We start from the raw sequence: 16,320 nt of genomic DNA on the forward strand, positions 1-16,320 counted from the left end.
GCATTCCAGGTGTCCACCACCCTCTGGGTGAAGAACTTCCTAGCATTGGTTTTGAATCTGTCCCCTTTTAATTTTTCCAAATGCCCTCTCATTCTTGTAGTCTTCGAAAGTTTGACGAATCTGTCCCTCTCCACTTTCTCTATGCCCTTCATGATCTTGTAAGTCTCTATCATGTCCCCTCTAAGTCTCCGCTTCTCCAGGGTAAAGAGCCCCAGTTTCTCAAATCTTTCAGCGTATGAAAGGTTTTCCATACCCTTTATCAAGCGTGTCGCTCTCTTCTGAACTCTCTCAAGTATCGCCATATCCTTCTTTAGGTACAGTGACCAATATTGGATGCAGTATTCCAGATGCGGGCGCATCATTGCCCGATACAACGGCAGGATAACTTATTTCGTTCTGGTTGTAATACCCTCCTTGATTATACCTAGCATTCTATTCGCTTTCTTAGCGGCCGCTGCGCACTGTGTCGACGGCTTCATTGTCTTGTCCACTATTACCCCCAAGTCCCTTTCTTGGGTACTCACTCAATGACAGCCCTCCCATTGTGTAGCTGTACTTCGGGTTTCTGTTTCCTACGTGCAAGACTTTACATTTCTCAACATTAAGCTTCATCTGCCATCTCGTTGCCCACTCCCCTAGTTTGTTCAGGTCCCTTTGTAAATCTTCGCAGTCTTCTATAGTCCTAGCCCCATTAAATAGTTTGGTGTCGTCTGCGAATTTTATTACTTCGCACTTCGTCCCTGTTTCTAAATCATTTATAAATACATTTAATAGCAGCGGTCCAAGCACCGACCTCTGCGGAGCACCACTCGTGACCCTACTCCGAGTAGTGGCCCTTCAGTCCAAGTCAGTGTTTAATAAATTATCTCCAGAACATCTGTATCCACAGTTTTTGTTTTCATCGTTGTATTGGTTTCATCACCAGTGATAACACAGCCCAAAACATTGTCTTGTCTCTTGGCAGACTTTGATTCTCCTTTGCTTTTGTTCATTGGCGAGTTCCTTCGGGACCATTTTGCACACACCTTTCCCATGCCAAGATTTTCAATTAAGATTTTCCCGTTTCTCTATCGATGTTTACTTGATCTGCTATGCTTCTCACAGTCAGTCGACGATTTTGACGGACAATTCAATGAATTATTGCAATGTTTTCATCAGTTCTGCTCATTACTGGCCGCCCTGACCTCTCTTCATCAGTGACGCTTTCTGTCCCCTCAGGAAAACATTTAATCTATTCATACACTGCCATTTTCTTCATGGCATTATTCCCATAAACTTGAACTGACATGTCCCTGATTTCACTTCTACCCTTTGCCAAGTTTAACAAGAAATTTAATGTTTGTTCACTGCTTTAATTTAAGTTCCGATTTAAAATTCTATAGCGGGAAGCATGAGTCGCTGGATATAAGGGGGATTCCTTGATACAGCCCGTTGGGGCGAAACATAGCCTATGTCGGAGTGCCTACCCCCACCCGCATAGATGAAAGCTAAGATGAGTACCTTTTGATATAACTATCTAAAAAATATATAAGTTACTAAATAAATGCAAAAACATTAAAATAAAGACCTATGACGACTATGGGTGCCGTTTAGGGTCGTATGTTCTCTAAAGATAATTGAACATACTCCTTGGCATTTCTGAGGTCTGTGGGTTGAACTACTATAAACCTCTCTATATGAGAAGATATTTTTGATAAACTATTTGGAGAGGTTTCTAAATATAGGAGCTGGTTATAATAGATTTGTATTAATTTAAGTTCCGGCATTCTTGCGACAGCCCACAAACACACACCAATAATGAACAGCTCACATATTGATAAAGAGCTGCAAGACACCAATATACCAAGGTTACGAAACCTTTCCGAGTTCTTTGTACGGTGGTGCCAATATAAGTGCACGGAAACAAGTTTGCAAACTTAAATTGTCAGACCTCGTATATTGACATTTATACCTATTCCTAAGCATGCATATGGACCTTATATTTGGAGACGCAATCAAGGTGGCAAGTGTAATTACCTCGCTGGCATTTAAGCTCCACAAAAAAAAAAAAAAAAAAATTGGGGGTTTTGGAGCTTGGCTCTTCAATTGGCTTCCCATAACATACAATTTAGTACAATCCTCATTTTAAATATTTCAGCATCAGCACTCATATGTGCAGAGCCTTGAGTAATGCCACGCTTTAATAATTATTATTTTATATGTTTCTTTAGAAAAACAGCCACTACCAAAAATGTGTTTCTCCTGAGTTCCTATACAGTATATATTTTATAAAAGCCTCTGAAAATGGAACATTCAGACCTATAAATCCATTTTCCTACTAAGATGACCTATGCAAAATCGGTCTTTAAATATGGCAAATTATATACCTGCTCAAAAGGTACTATAAACTAGCTTTACCCAATTACATGTTCATATAAGTAAATATCCAAGTGCACTCAACAATTTGAAGTATTTAATATACTGTAATTGCAAAATTCTCTTTTTTGTTTTAGATGCTCAGGCTTCCCGGCAGATAAATCCCACAAATGAGGTGTCTTTCAATTTAAGAAGCATGCAAGAATAAAATTATATATATTTGGAGTGCATGGAATTATTTCATCCCTTATGCCAAATTATACACTAGTACACACAGTCTACAGTACTCACCAGATTACACATACTGAATGCAATAAGACACGTCCATAGCATTTTTTACTAAAAGAGACAGCTGAGGGGAGATATGATTGAAGTCTACAAAATCCTGAGTGGAGTGGAACGGGTACAAGTGGATTGATTTTTTGCTCCGTGAAAAATTACAAAGACTAGGGGACACTCGAAGTTACACGGAAATACTTTTAAAACCAAAAGGAGGAAACTTTTTACTCAGAGAATAGTTAAGCTCTGGATCGCGTTGCCAGAGGAAATAGTAAGAGCGGATAGCGTAGCTGGTTTTAAGAAAGGTTTGGACAAGTTCCTGGAGGAAAAGTCCACAGTTTGTTATTGAGAAAGACATGGGGGATGCTACTGCTTGCCCTGTATCAGTAGCATGGAATATTGCTACACCTTGGGTTTTGGCCAGGTACTAGTGACCTGGATTGGCCACCGTGAGAATGGGCTACTGAGCATGGTGAACCATTGGTCTGACCCAGTAAAGCTATTCTTATGTTCTTATGTACTGAACCATAATTGCATGTCATAGGAATCCACAGCCCTATCATGGGTAGTTGGAGGCAATCTGCTATTAATTCCATTAAGACTATAGAGCAGCGGTCTCATACATGCGGCCCACGGGCCACATGCGGCTCTCCAGGTGCTATTTTGCGACCCGCAGTCTGGACGCGATCAAAACAGCATTTCTCTTCCCCCTTCCCTTCCTTTTGGAGCAGCAGCGTGTCTGGCCGGCTCAGTCGATCGTTCCGTTCAAAGCTGCGGGTTGGCGGCTCCTCGCGCTATCCACTCCTGCATTGGAAGCCTCTCTGACGTCACACCAGAGAGGCTTCAGACACAGGCGTGGATCTCGCAAGGAGCCGCCACTCGCGGCTTTGAACGGAACGATCAACTGAGCCGGCTAGACACGCTGCTGCTCCAAAAGGAAGGAAAGGGGGAAGAGAAATGCTTCTGCTGCATAGGAAAGGGGGACCTTAGGGAAATGCTGCTGCTGCTGTACAGGTAAAGGGAGAGGGAGGGAAAGGGGAAGAGAAATGCTGCTTCTGTTGCTGCTGGACCCAACTGGGGAAAGAGAGGGAAGAAAGGAGAAGGAAGACAAGGGAGAGGAGAGGAACAAGAGAAGCCAAGTTCATGGGAGGGAGGGAAGGAAAGGAGATATCAGACCATGGAGGGGGAGGGGGAGATGCCAGGGCTTGGGGGAAGGGAAGGAGACAGATGCCAGACAAGGGGAAAGGAAGGAAGGAGGGAGGGAGAAAAAGGAAGGAAAAAGATGCCAGACCATGGAAATAGGACTGAAGAAGAGAGAGCTAGGAAGGGAAGGGAAGACATGGAAACGTAGATTTTGAAAAGAAAGCAGAAAAATTGAACATTAAGTTAATGCCAAAGATGGATGCAAGGCAGAAAGTGAAGATGGAGAGAAAAACAGTCAAAGGACAAGAAGGCCCTGGAAACATAGTTGAAAGCACAGAAAAATAAAGTCACCAGACAACAAATGTAGGGAAAATTATTTTATTTTCAATATAGTGATTGAAATGTGTCAGTTTTGAGAAAGAAAAGATATTAAACTTTAAATGTGAGGGCTGCAGAAAAAATAGAGTACTTGAAGGGCCGCAGAAAAAATAGTTAATGTCTTATTAAAGAAATGACAATTTTGCATAAGGTAAAACTCTTTATAGTTTATATATCTTTCCTTTTAACTGTTAAAGGAAAGTTTTATAAACTATAAAGAGTTTTACCTCATGCAAAATTGTCATTTCTGTAATAAGGCTTAACTATTTTTTCTGCGGCCCTCCAAGTACCTACAAATCCAAAATGTGGCCCCCGCAAAGGATTTGAGTTTGAGACCACTGCTGTAGAGGTTCCTGCGGGAGCCCACAGATTAGCTGGAAATTTACATGGTAAATTCAGGGAATTAAGACCACAGATGTACTATTCAACAGTGGGATTCCACTGTTTTACAAAATCAACAGGAGAAAGACAAACAAAAGTCAAACTAGCTTTCCAAAAAAGTCATTAAGATTGAGAACAGTGAACATTACGTGTTCCTGATGAAAGCATTCAAGACAAGTATTTGGTGTAAATCAAAAGTCCCTGTAACCATGTAATTCAATAGGAGAGTGATATGCATAGTATTACCTTATGGAGCATAGTCCAACTTTGCTAGCTAACTATTTCAATTTTGTACAAACACAAAATTGGTTAGTTGATCTATGTGATATACACAGGCTTGAAAGAATCAAGACAGCATTCTCAGTCTAATTTACTCTCCATTTGTACTGTTTCATTGCTTACATATAAACTTATTTTATACGAGTAACCAAAACCAAGCACCAAATTTCTGAATTCATCCCAAGATCTCTCTAGAGACCATTAGAGAGATTAGTTTATCGTTGGGAGTCATGAGGTTATGCAAGGAGGTAACTTTTGCTATTTTAGAAGCTATCTGAAAATGTATTTATTTATTGTGACTTATTAGATGCAACATGAAGCACATACAAAATAAAAAATACATGCAGATACCACAATAAGCCTAATACTCCAAAATAAGCCCAACAGGGCATCACCCATCCCTCCTCTAAAGCTCAGAAAATGCTCGTTAAAAAAACAACAAAAAAAACCGCCAGGTCTTCAATCGACAGCAAAAATCCAATAAATCTGTAAAAGCACAAAGATCTTCAGTTCACGGTGCAGCTATTGCGACACTGTTATGTCATTTCTAAACAGGCTTCCCAAACTCCCGATACCGCTAATAATCTCTGATTTTATTTCTGGAAAGTCCTACCTGAGAGACACTAATGCATCTTTTTTTTGTAAATAAACCAGATGCAATCCTCCTTAAAATGTTATTAGCAGCATTTGGTACCACACACTAAATGTAAGGGCACCTAATGCAATATTTGAAAAGACACGATAACATTTGTTCACTCGGGCTTCCGTGGCTGGTGTCGTGATTGTTGCATTTGTCTGGGTCGTGTCGCATCTGGGTAGGTAGAGCCAACGTTTCAACCATCGTGCTGCGGCTTTTTTCATGCTGAGTGATGGCTGAAATGTTGATTCTGCCTACCCAGACGTGGCAAGACCCGGACAACTGCAACAACCAAGATAACGACATTGAATTTAAGGAAAGGAATGAAAAACAAATTTGACTGCCATGTTGTAGACGATAACTGCAACCAATTTCCTCTGGGGCAAGTCCAGATATGTCACATTGCAGTAGTCTAGTCGAGAAACCCAACAGTGCTTGAGTAATAATCCTCAGATTTCCTACAGACTGCAAATGTCACATCAATACCATCTTCCAGTAAGAGGTCTTCATCAAGGCTGCTATTTTCCCTTCCAAACAGCATTGTCAAAACAAGATTCCCAAATTCTCTACTCGATGACACCATCAGATGAGGAACCGCCTTTTCCCCTACAGGTGGAGTGCTCATCTGTCTTGTCACAGCATATCTTATTTAACCACATTAAGCCACACAACCACTTTGACACTTTTTGCAAGCAGACGATCAACAATCTCACATCTTCTTGACCCCTATAACGAATGGGGCATAGAATCTGGATATTGTTCACATAAAGATAACAGGTGAAACCTGTTTCCCTACTAATACTTCCTAGCTCTCTCACAGATATTAAACAATGCAGGTAATAAAATGAACCTTTGGGGAACACCCCACTTCAATTCCCAGGGATCTACCACCACCTTTTACACCTTCCCCCCCTCAAAAAAAATCAAAACAAACAGCATTACATACTTAATCCTTAGGGCAACAAATTGCTTCCAAAGCAGCTCATAAATATTATATGAAAGGCCAACAAGATGTCTGATAGCAAAAGAATCTATTTTTTAAAAAACAGTATTTCAAATGAAGCCGAAAAACAAATTCTCAATCACATTCTAATAAATGGAGACTCGGCTGATTGGTTAGTGTACACTCTTGTCCCAGAATATGTTATGAGCATGTTCTAATGCATCACGATTCATCAATTCCTCTAACTCATTTTAGCCCAAGAATCACACTAGAGCAGGGATCTCAAAGTCCCTCCTTGAGGGCCGCAATCCAGTCGGGTTTTCAGGATTTCCCCAATGAATATGCATTGAAAGCAGTGCATGCACATAGATCTCATGCATATTCATTGGGGAAATCCTGAAAACCCGACTGGATTGCGGCCCTCAAGGAGGGACTTTGAGACCCCTGCAATAGAGGTTATGACTAGGGTAGAGGGCTGGTGGTAGGTAGTTCGAGCACCCCAGCAAAGGTCTGAGGAGCAATGGGGCAACCCACTTTCCCTAACCCCACTGTTCCTAGCTAGATTCCTTTATCCAATAGAACCCATGAAAGAAGAATAATAAGGATAAATACAAAAGAAACAAAACTTCTTATAAATCATTTGGTGCCACAGGGAAATCAAGAGCTAATCAGGTAGGTTATCACAAAGCACCGGTAAAAATCTAATTAATAATAAGTAAATTGATGGAAAAAGTTATTTGGGGTTGTTAGAGGTCCTCAGAAGTCATTCCTCTACTTAAATCAGGTCCAGCCTGTAATGAGAGTCGTGAGTGGTTGTTACCCAGATTCCAGCATCCTCTCTTCCTGTCCCCAGCCCCAGTCTAGCAAAGCCAAACTACCTGCTCAGTTAGCAACAGATTACTTTCCCTTCTTCCTTAATACTCAATGGCAGCAGGGAGGGCTGAGATAGGCGGCTTCCTGGCTTTACTAACATGATGCTGGAGTCCTCTTTTGGCCACAGCGGCAGCTCTTTACCTCAGCTACCCCTAGCTACATCCATCTTCTAAGCTCCCAAATACCCACATTTGATGATGAATGAATTTCAATACATAATATGGATATTTTGGACCTTCACCGATGACATCTTCAAAGGAATGTAGAGCGCATCAACAGTAAGACCAGAACAAAGGCAGCACTGGAGCAGACAAAATGGGCAGAATTAAATGTGCCCGCAGGCCATAATTTGACACTCTTGCTCTAACTTACTGATGCTAGGAAGTTAGGTTCTCCTTCACAAATAGTTATTACTGCCTTAAACATTTTTCAGTACATAAATGGAAACCAGCTCTGTGGTCAGGCTCATACAGAGCTGCTACTGTAAAGTAAGAGGGAATTCACAACACAAACATCCAGTCTACAAAACACAGGAACATTAATCATTCATCTTCAAATTAAACAATCTCTCACCGAATCACTTTTAAAACTTTATTCCTAGTTTATAAAACTTTAATTTCAAACGAACCCCTCTTCATATCAAAAATGATAGTCCCATATAATTCTCCGCGATCCTTAAGATCATCTTTATCTAACCAGCTTTCAGTCCCTTCATTAAGAATAATTGGTACTAGACGTAAAGATATGTTTTCAGTGGTGGCCCCCTCATTGTGGAATTCTCTCCCAAACTTTATTAAAAATGAAAAAGATCTTATCTCTTTTAAAAAATTGTTAAAAACTTACTTGTTTCAAGATGCATTTGACTTATGAAATGATCTTTTATTATAATCTCATATGTTTTTAAGATTCTCTTTTCCTGTTTTTTTCGAATTATACCTATTGTATTCTCCCCTCCATGTAAATTTTAACAAATAATGCCATTGTAACTTTCCCCTTCCTTCCTTTTTAATCATGTTTGTCCAATTTGTCTTGTTAATTGTCTAACTTAGTAAAATTTTATGTATTACCACAATCTGCTGGTTTTTAATTGTACATCGCTTAGAAATTTGTAATAAGCGATACATCAAATGTAAATAAACTTGAAACTTGAAACTTGAAACCATAAAATGCTGAATAGAGTCATGGAAAAATATACCAAAACAAGTTAATAGGTGCATAAATATATGGTTAATAAAAAAATTTACAAAAAAAATAAATAAATCAGAGGATGATTATAATTTATATATTAAAATGTGAAAACCAAAAACAGTTATTTTACAAACCAACAAAATTATAAAGAAAAGAAACCGAAAAGGCCCCTTTTACTTAAGTGTGTGTTAGTGTGCAATACCTGCAAATTTTTAACAGCCAAAATTAACATGCAGTAACTGCAAAGCCTTTATGTTAACTGTTGGGGGAATAACCCAGCGTCTTCCAATAGAGTTCGTGCAGAGATAATACACTTACCGCACGTTAACCGCAAAACAGAGTGCGCAGGCACCTAACACTACCTACTGAGGTAACAGTTAAAACCAAAAAAACTCTGTGGAGTGATGATGTTCCTAAATGGACTTTATTTGAAAGTGTCAAAGTTCCAAAGGTACATTGAAATCATCCACATAAAATAATTCCATCCACATAAAAATAAATCATCCACATAAAATAATTCCATCCACATAAAAATAAATCATCCACATAAAATAATTCCATCCACATAAAAATAAATCATCCACATAAAAGCCTTAAAGGACCTAGTCCGCTAGAGATACAGGACCCAACACGGTCTGCGTTTCGACAAAAAGTCTTCTTCAGGGGTCCCTGGGGGTCCTATAAAGGTGAGTATGTGGGAAACAATGGTGTGGTGAGCCAGAAGTGAGACACTGCTTGCATTTGCATACAGATCTTGGGATCATGCCCAAACTGATGTTAACGAGTCAATCAATTATTGGCATTAATTGGGAATGAGGACTTACTAGGCGTGCACCTATGTACTATAATATTGCACGCCTAAAATGTCTCAGCACAACCCAAAGGAGGCATTGGCAAGGGATGGACATGAGCAGATCAGAGCATTCCAAAGCGCAGTGTTATAGAATTCCCGAGTTGCACGCCCAACTTGCGCGCTAAGATTTATACTAGGTTTCAGCAGATATAAGAACTAATGGCCAAATATAAGTGTGGGAATTGGCGCTAAGCATTATTCCATAAAGGACACTTGACACGGATTGCCCTTTATGGAATAACAGTTTAGCTTGCATATCCCTGGTTTTTAAATTTGGGCACCATTTATTGAATCCAACCCCAAGGGCTCCTTTTATCAAGCCGCGCTAGTGTTTTAACGCGCATAATAGCGCACGTTAAACCGCCGGCCACGCTAGCCGCTAACTCCTGCCTTGAGCAGGCAGTAGTTTTTTGGCCAGCGCGGGGGTTAGCGCTTGACTAAAAGTCGCTAGCGCGTCTTGAATAACTGTTAGCATGGGTGTGCACTAACACCATGCAATGTTTGGATCCGTGCGTATGACTTCAACGTGATCCGTTTTTATTGTACACCACCTTGCTGTACTTGGCTTATTTTTCTTAATATACTACCTTTATCTATCTCAATAAAAACTAATTCATTTCCACAACAAGTTTGTATAAATAGCCCTGTTTCGCATTTTATGCTGTATCCAGGGCACTGGCCATCATCTTTTATTGTATCTCACGTGTGCACATTAGTGTATTTTACATTGTAAGCCACCCTGGTCGTTTTCCCAAGGTACAGGGTAGTAAAATTTTAATAAACTTGGAACTTCTTTTAAATACATCAACAACCAGCTAACAAATGTCCCACTCGCGATTCACCAGCTGTTTATGCATTTAAGAGAAAATGATAACCAGTGCCCTTGATGATATAGCACAAGAATCAACAGCCATAATTAACAGGGCCTCTTATGAAGACTTTTCTGCTTGGGAATCAGCAGTGGAGTGTTTTCGAACCTGTGAACTCTAAAGCTGTTCTTCTATGGGTACCAATCTGCTCAAATGTAGTAACATAGTAGATGACGGCAGATAAAAGCCCGAATGGTCCATCCAGTCTGCCCAACCTGATTCAATTTACATTTTTTTAATTTTTTCTTCCTAGCTCTACCCGGTACAGTGCTTGGGTGCCAACTGCCGAAATCTCCGTTAAACCCTACTCCAGCCCATCTAAACCCTCCCAGCCATTGAAGCCCTCTCCAGCCCATCCTCCCCCAAACGGCCATATACAGAGACAGACCGTGCAAGCCTGCCCAGTACTGCCCTTAGTTCAATATTTACTATTATTTTCTGATTCTAGATCCTCTGTGTTCATCCCACGCTTCTTTGAACTCAATCACCGTTTTCCTCTCCACCACCTCTCTTGGGAGCTCATTCCAGGCATCCACCACCCTCTCCTTAAAGTAGAATTTCCTAACATTGCTCTTGAATCTACCACTCCTCAACCTCAAATTATGTACCAAATGTCTCTTTGTCCCTCATAAGAGTCAACTTTTCAAAATGACTGGGGGGGGGGGGGGTGCTACACACACCATAAACGAAAGCTCCCTCATCAGAGTAATGGAGGACTCCAGCACCCACAGAGCTGGCTGACACCTTTGCTGTCAGGCCATGTGATATTCCAAATATTGACCCTCCGGCCAGGAAACCGCTTTCTGTGTTAAGTGTGGGCGGCCCCACCATCCAGAAACATTTTGCGCTACTAGCTACAGTATCTCTTAATGCTTCCCGAACTAATAGTTCATTGTAGCAAAGTTTTACTGCAGCTCTAAAGTTCTCAACCGTCCCAGCAACCGCACTCGCTCAGAGTCCCAAGTTGCAAAAACGTCCCTGCTAAGCTGCGCTGCTCCTCCGCTACCCGGCGTATTCTCCTCCCCACGGAGACGCCCGTTGTGTCCGAAGAGGGCTATTCGGGTTCCACTCACCCGAGTCCGCTGCAAACGAACCCCCAGACCGGACGGCTTCGAGGAAGTTACGGGCGGGATGTCAGCAGCATCGCGCCGCCGTCCCCAGCATAAATCTCCGCGCCTCCTCTCGCGCTCCGCATCCAGCGCTCGCGGCCGCCGGGCGAAGAGGGAGGAGGGCGCGCGGGCGCAGACCTGGTCTGCGCAAGCGCGCCGGCTGGGCGGCTGCGTGCCTGCGGGAGCGTGCCGGGAAAGCTGCTGAGGACCGCTTCCGGTTCCGCTCCGGATAACCCGGGCGGGCGTGGAGGGAGGAGGGGGATGGTGGCACAAATGGAACCCATTTCTTGGTTTTTCTCCAGTGAGAGCTCGTTTCTTTTTTATTCATTTGTTACAATTACATAACAAACAAAAAAAAATACAAGAATATCAACTTCAAACATAGCAAACAACTGCTCATCAGGGTCCAAGGCAGTAATTTATCAATGATCTAGTCCACATTATAAGTGGCCAAAAGTGCCAGCACTTTAAAAGAAAGAAAAAAAACAAACAAACATCTGGCAGGCAAAGAGATGTGACACATTCTTTAAATCAGTGGTTCCCAACCCTGTCTTGGAGGACCACCAGACCAGTCGGGTTTTCAGGATAGCCTTAATGAATATGCATGAGAGAAAGGCTGGGGTTCCTCACCCTGGAAAAGCGGAGACTCAGAGGAGACATGATAGAGACTTACAAGATCATGAAGGGCATAGAGAAGGTGGAAAGGGACAGATTCTTCAACCTATTGGGAACTACCAGAACAAGGGGGCACTCGGAAAAATTGATAGGGGACAGATTTAGAACCAATGCTAGGAAATGTTTCTTCACTCAGAGGGTGGTGGACACCTGGAATGCGCTTCCGGAGGATGTAATAGGACAGAATATATTAAGAGGATTCAAAGAGGAATTGGACAAGTTCCTGAAGGATACGCAGATTGAGGGATATAGATAGAGATAGGATGATGAAAGAGTATTGAAAGGTTTTAGACAAAGGATCACTTACAGGTCATGGACCTGATGGGCCGCCACATGAGCGGACTGCTGGGCGTGATGAACCCCTGGTCTGACCCAGCGGAGGCAACTTCTTATGTTCTTCTTAAATCTGCATATAATGGAGGTTCCAGGCATGCAAATCTACTCCATCCATATTCAATAGGGCTATCCTGAAAACTCGACTGGCCTGGTGGTCCTCCAGGACAGAGTTGGGAGCCACTGCTTTAAATCATCAATTATCCTCTCCAGCAAACGAATAATAATTTTTAAGAAACTATTGGCAAAGGTTTATCTCTAAGAAAATCTTCTAACTGGGCTGGGTCCAGAAACACAGATTTGTCACTTGCAAATGAAATAAGGCATTTACAAGGGAATTTTAAGAAGGTCGCACCTAGGCCTTAGCGATAGGTGCGACCTTCTTAAAATTCCCTTGAGAGGTTATTTCTATTGGATTTAGCGCTCCAAATAATTTTGAAAAGTTGGCTCCCATGGGACTGATTGCCACAAACAGGTTAGGTTTTCGGGATATCTTTAACAAATATTCATAAATCCAAAGCTTCAGGATTTACAACTTAATTAAATAGCTACCAGTTTTGTCAATTAAACAATAAGCTATTTATTGTTACTGGAAATAATTACTTTTAATTCTTTCAATAAATCATCAATCTACTTCAATCCTAATAATTCAAATCATCATTATATCATAAATATTACAGATTTTATAGATATTTTCAACTTGTGAACCTCACTGCTAACATACTTATTCACAACCCACAACCATACTACATTCACTCAATCACCCTATAGCAGCAATATATATAGCAACAGCTATTATTTATGTACTATCCAGTAAAGCAGGGGTGTCCACACTTTTTTGGCTTGTGAGCTACTTTTAAAATGACCAAGTCAAAATGATCTACCAACAATAAAATTTTTAAAAACACAAAACACACTGTACGCAGAGAAAATGTTAATTGTCATTTGTATTCGGGGGGTTTTTCAGAAGTCAAGGCAGATGACTTTAAAATATGCAATGTCACCTCAGTAACAACTATACAAAAATAGACAAATATACCCCTCCCCTTTTACTAAACCGCGATAGCGGTTTTTAGTGCAGGAAGCTGTGCTGAATGCCCTGCGCTGCTCTCGATGCTCATATGCTCCCTGTGCTAAAAAACACTATTGTGGTTTAGTAAAAGGGGGCCATAGTGCAAAATATAGACAGCAGATATAAATTCTCAAAACGGACACATTTTGATCACTAAATTGAAAATAAAATCATTTTTCCTACCTTTTTGTCTGTTGATTTCATGAGTCTCTGGTTGCACTTCCTTCTTCTGTAAAGCCAATATTTATTTATTTCTGCCTTTCTGTTTTTCTCCCCCTGCTGCTCCCCCCCCCCTCTTTATTTCTGCCTTTCTTTCTCTCTACCCCTGCCTGCCTGTAATACCCCAAAACCCATTCAATTCCTATGGGCTTCACTGCATTTACTAAATCTGAGCCTCAGCATTGATGTGTGGCCACAGACCTGAGACATCCTGCCCCACACGTGGGTTTCCTGTTACCACAAAAATTAATGGAAGGGGCAAGACTTCAGCAGGGCTTGTACAAATATTTGTTAAAATATCAGTCATAAATAATGAAAATGGTTGAGGCTGCAAACATTTAGCCTCGATTGTATGTGCTAGTACTCTGTAAATGTATGCATGCAAGGGGTTTGTAAACGCCAGTTTACTATTTCCTCCATTTCCTAGTCTCCTCCTACCATTAAGTCACTGGTAAGGAGAACCTCCTTATTCTGGAAAGTACTGGGTTGCATAAAACATGTTATACAATAAATGGTAGAGCCACTTGGGGCTCTACACTAGGAAATGTGCCTTCCTTATATCATTGGAAGGAGAAAGGGTAATGGATTTTTGGATTTACAAGTAGCTGACGCCTTTTCTAGTTATAGCTCAAGGCAAGTTATATTGAGGAATAGTAGGTATTATCCTGTCCCCAGAGGACTTTCAATTTAAGGATGCACTTCTTCAATTTGTTTCTCATTTCTTTTTCTCCTCCTCAGTCTGTCTCTTGTCCTTTTCGCCTTTTTATCCAATATATTCCTCTCATTTTCTGTTTCTCTCATTATGATCTCTTTATTTTCTTTCCTTCTTTCTTGCCTTAGCTAGCATTTTGTCTTTTTCAACTGTTTCCTTCTTTCGTTCACAGATTCTTTTCATTTCTATGACATTCCTCTCTCCCTACACACTTCTTTTCTATGCATTCTCTGGCTCTCTCTCCTTCCCCCACCCCACCCCCAACATACACACACATCAATAGTTTCTCAGTTCCATGACTATTGAGCAGGCTATAGCACTTTTAGATTTAGTGATGTGCTGCATTAAGCTCCCTAAAGGCCTTTGGAGTCCTTTGTTATATGAAAATAAAGACATTCTCACAGGTGACACAAAGGTGAAAAACGCCCTTTGTTGACTTGTACCACTTTTTTGTTTTGTGAGCCACAGGTAATATGTTAATCTTGCCTTCTCCCTCTCTTTTAGAAGCCTGTGCATGGCAGAAAAAGACTAGGCAGAGGATGGAGAGAAAAGTGTGTCACTGCAGATAGGTGAAAATCTAACAGAATTTGAGAGACCATTATCCGTCGACCTTCTCTAATCAAGGCATCCGCTCTTGTGTGCGCAATGTTGATGGGTGACCAGAACGACCTTCATCAATTACACCTGTTCTTCCTGCATTAAACCTTTTCACCCACTCATAAACATTTCATTGATTCATGGTGCTATGACCATACTGAGTCAATATCCACAGGTTTCACTCCCTCTGCCAGAAGAAAGCACACTACTGCACATTGTTCTTCGATGAAGCAATCTTGCAATGGAGTGTCCATGTTTCAGACTTCGTGGCTGCCAGACAACTAAAGGTCGAGTGCCGCACTGTGTGTGGATGAACTATCCAACTGGCAATGTATGAGTACATATGTTGCATTAGAACATAAGAATAGCCTTACTGGGTCAGAACAATGGTCCATCAAGCGGTGGCCAATCCAGGTCACTAGTACCTGGCCAAAACCCAAGAAGTAGCAATATTCCATGCTTCTGATCCAGGGCAAGCAGTGGCTTCCCCCATGTCTTTCTCAATAACAGACTATGGACTTTTCCTCCAAGAAATTGTCCAAACCTTTCTTAAAACCAGCTACGCTATCTGCTCTTACCACATCCTCTGGCAATGCGTTCCAGAGCTTAACTATTCTCTAAGTGAAAAAAAAAAATTCCTCCAATTGGTTTTAAAAGTATTTACCCGTAACTTCATCGAGTGTTCCCTAGTCTTTGTAATTTTTAATAGAGTGAAAAAATCGATCCACTTGTACCCATTCTACTCCACTCAGGATTTTGTAGACTTCAGTTATATCTCCCCTCAGCTGTCTCTTTTCCAAGCTGAAGAGCCCTAACCATTTTACCATCTTGGTTGCTCTTCTCTGAACCTTTTCTAGCGCCACTATATCTTTCTTGAGATAAGGAGACCAGAATTGAACGCAATACTGCAGATGAGGTCGCACCATGGAGCGATACAGGAGCATTATGACATTCTAGCTAGCTCTGTTCCTGTTATCATGGAACCTAACAATTGCTTTAAATTTTTTGATTCACCCTCGTAATACCACTGAAAACTGTGCTGTCCAAAAAATAAAGCACTCTGATATGTCTCGGATTTCAGACAGAAATTTCTACTAAAATAGGAAGTTTTTTGGGGAAAAACAGTGAGGGTCCCTTTTTTTCACCATATAAATGTTGACCCATATGAGTTTATTTTTATTTTATTACCTGCCTTTTCCAGATCTAAGCATGAGATGGGTTACAAACAGTGGTGTGGTGAGGCTGACAGGCTACCAGGGTGGAGGACTCCTCCCCTCATCTCTGCCCCCCTTCTCCTTCCCTGCCCCCCATGCCATGTGTGTGTGCCCCCTTCCCTTCCCCCATACCTCTTTAACTTTCCCAGTGTGAGCAGCATCACCAACTTGCTGTCAGCATCAGCTTTCCCTATGACGTCATTTCCTAGGC

General features: G+C 41.3%; 1 protein-coding gene across 2 annotated transcripts in view; it reads right to left on the minus strand.

The window, feature by feature from the left end:
• CD276 (CD276 molecule) overlaps positions 1-11,448 on the minus strand; it is a 113,364-nt gene extending 101,916 nt beyond the window's left edge. For both annotated transcript variants that reach the window (XM_033920310.1, XM_033920309.1), the window contains exon 1: positions 11,252-11,448. The gene's annotated coding sequence lies outside the window, so the exon portion shown is untranslated. The remainder of the gene's footprint in view (positions 1-11,251) is intronic.
• Between the last annotated feature and the right edge of the window lie 4,872 nt (positions 11,449-16,320).

Source organism: Geotrypetes seraphini, chromosome 14 (genome assembly GCF_902459505.1).
Source record: "Geotrypetes seraphini chromosome 14, aGeoSer1.1, whole genome shotgun sequence".
NCBI classification, from domain to species: Eukaryota; Metazoa; Chordata; class Amphibia; order Gymnophiona; family Dermophiidae; genus Geotrypetes; species Geotrypetes seraphini.